Below are 3,537 nucleotides of genomic sequence, written 5' to 3'. Positions count from 1 at the left end.
CGCCTAACCTCAAACAGACCATCGTTCGCAGCAAATTACCCAGCTTTCAGGAGAACAACGACCACGACACCACACAACCCTGCCACAGCAACCTCTGCAAGACATGCCAGATCATCAACACAGATACCATCATCACACGTGAGGACACCACCCACCAGGAACATGGTACATACTCATGTGACTCGGCCAACGTTGTCTACCTCATACGTTGCAGGAAAGGATGCCCCGGAGCATGGTACATCGGCGAGACCATGCAGACACTGCGACAACGGATGAACGGACACCGCGCAACAATCACCAGGCAGGAGTGTTCCCTCCCAGTTGGGGAACACTTCAGCAGTCAAAGACATTCAGCCTCCGATCTTCGGGTAAGCATTCCCCAAGGTGGCCTTCGAGACACACGACAACGCAAAATCGTCGAGCAGAAACTGATAGCCAAGTTCCACACCCATGAGGACGGCCTCAACAGAGATCTTGGGTTCATGTCACGCTACATGTAACCCCACCTGATGCAGGGTCATCCAGACTCGAGTCGACATTGGCTTGTTCTCTCTACATGGATGCGGCCGGACCTGCTGTGATTTCCAGCCAAAAAAAAAAAATGTTTTTTGTCTGTTTTTTTGTTTTTCATACAGACCCCAGCATCTGCAATATTTGACCCCTTGTGACCCCACCTCATTGTTCTTTGATGTAATGTTTCCCTGACTGACCTGTTTGGACACCATTCACACCTTTGACTGCTGTGATTATCTCTCTGCCGAGGTGTGATTAATCGCAGTTGGAAAGGTTACCTGTAAACATCTGACATGATTCTCTGACTATATAAGCTGTGTCTTTATGCATTTCTCCACTTCACCTGAAGAAGGAGCAGCGCTCCGAAAGCTTGTGATTTCAAATAAAGCTGTTGGACTATAACCTGGTGTTGTGTGACTTTTTACATTTGTCCACCCCAGTCCAACTCCGGCATCTCCACACCAATGTAGAGGAGACCGCATCATGAACAGCGAATACAGTATGTTGCAAGAAGTACAAGTAAATCGCTGTTTCACCTGGAAGGGGTGTGTGGGGCCCTGGACAGTGGGAAGGGAGGAGGTAAAAGGGCATGTGCTGCAGCTCCTGCGCTTGCACGGGAAGGTGCCAGGTGATGGAGCAGGGCTGTTGGGTGTGATTGAGGAGTGGACCAGGGTGTCACAGAGGGAGTGGTCCCTTCGGAATGCTGAAAGGGGAGGTGAGGGGAAGAGGTGCTTGGTGGTGGGATCACGTTGGAGGTGGCGGAAATGGAGGACGATGATCGGTTGAATGTGGAGGCTGGTGGGGTGAAAGCTAAGGCAAGGGGAACCCTACCGTGGTTCTGGGAGGGAGGTGCAGGGCTGAGAGCAGAAGTGCGGGAAATAGAACGGACACGGTCAAGGGCCATATAAACCATGGTAGAGGGGAATCCTCAGTTGAGGAAAAAGGAAGACATGTCAGAAGCACTAGTATGGAAGGTGGCATCGTCAGAACAGATGCGGCGGAGACAGAGAAACTGGGAGAATGGAATAGAGTACTTACAGGAAGCGGGGTGGGAGGAAGTGTAGTCCAGGTAGCTGTGGGAGTCGGTGGGCTGTTAGTGGATGTTTGTTGAAAGCCGATCGCCGGAAATGGAGAGGGAGAAGTCAAGGAAGGTAAGGGAAGAGTCAGGGATGGACCATGTGAAGGTGAGGGTAGGGTGGAAATTGGAAGTAAAGTGAATGAACTTATCTAGTTCAGGGCGAGAGCAGGAAACGGCACCAATGCAGTCATCGATGTATCAGAAAAAGAGGGGAGGGAGGGGACCTGAGTAGGACTGGAACAAATTTTATACTCATTTGCAATCGAAAAGCTCATAGCAATGGAATAATGGTTCGCAATATGATCGTCATTTGCAATGCAATATGACATTGCCATGGAATAGAACATTGCAGTGAAATATTACCTCGAAATATAATACACATTTGCAATGCAATAGCGCATTGAAATGCATAATCGACTTGAAATAACATCGTCATTTGCAGTGTACTTTAAAATTGCATTGGAATATAACTTTTGAATATACAAGTCATTTCCAATGCAATAGAACATTGCAATAGGACTTTGCAATGGAACATGACTTTGCAATATTGTTGTCATTTGCAATGCAATTGCACATTGCAATGGAATAGCACTGCAATATAATCGTCATTTGCAATGTAATAGAACATTGCAATGGACTATTAGCTTGCAATATAATAGTCATTTGCAATACAATAGCACATTGCAATGGAATACTAAACTGCAACATGATTGCCATTTGAAATGCAATAGGCCATTGCAATGGAAGATCACTTTGCAACTTAGTAGTCCTTTGTAATGCAACAGAAAATTGCAATGGAATATCGCTTGGCAATATAATATTCAGATGCAATACAATAGCACATTGCAAGGGAATCTTGCCTTGCAAAGTGATTGTAATTTGCAATGCAATAGAACATTGCAATGGAGTATCAATTTACAATATAATAGTCATTTGCAATGCAATAGAACATTGCAATAGCATAGTAGTTTGCAATGTAATAGTCATTTGCAATGCAATAGAAAATTGCAATGGAAAATTAACCTGCAATATTATATTCATCTGCAATGAAATAGCACATTGCAATGGAATATCCCTTAGCAATATGATTGTCATTTGCAATGCAATAGGACTTTGCAATGGAACATCACTTTGCAATACAATAGTCATTTGCAACATAATAGAACATTGCACTGGAATATTACCTCGCAATATAATAGTTACTTGCAATGCATTAGCACATTGACATGGAATATCGCCTTGCACTTGATCATCATTTGCAATGGACAAATCATTGCAATGGAAAAGCACTTTGCAATATAATAGGAATTTGCAATGCAATAGAACATTGCAATGGAATTTGACTGCAATGTTATTGTCAATTGCAGTGTGATAGAACATTGGTATGGATTTTTAATTTGCGATACAATAGTCATTGCAATGTCATGGAACATTGCAACAGAATATCAGTTTGCAATATAATCGTCATGTGCAAAGCAATATTACATTGCAATGGAATATATCTTCGCAATATAATAGTTATTGCAATGCAATGCAAAATTGCAATATCAGTTTGCAATACGATTGTAATTTGCAATGCAATAGTATTTTACAATGGAACATCGCTTGGCAATATAGTAGATATTTGCAGTGCAGTAGAATTTTGCAATGGAATATCACTTTGCAATATAATAATAATCTGCAATGTAATACATCATTGCAGTGTAATATCACTTTGCAATATAACAGTCATTTGCAAGGCAATTCCACATTGCAATGGAATATTACTTAGGCAATATAATAGTCATTTTCAATGCAATAGGACATTGTAGTGGACGATTAACTTGCAATATAATAGTCATTTGCAATGCAAGGGAACATTGCAATGGACTATCAACTTATAATATTTTCATTTGCAATGCAATAGCACAATGGAATAGACTATCACTGCAACATAAACATTATCT

This window comes from Somniosus microcephalus, unplaced genomic scaffold, assembly GCF_052327205.1.
Source record: "Somniosus microcephalus isolate GS21.2 unplaced genomic scaffold, FLI_Smic_1.0 unresolved_chr5, whole genome shotgun sequence".
NCBI lineage: Eukaryota > Metazoa > Chordata > Chondrichthyes > Squaliformes > Somniosidae > Somniosus > Somniosus microcephalus.
Note: the sequence above shows the minus strand (reverse complement) of the source record.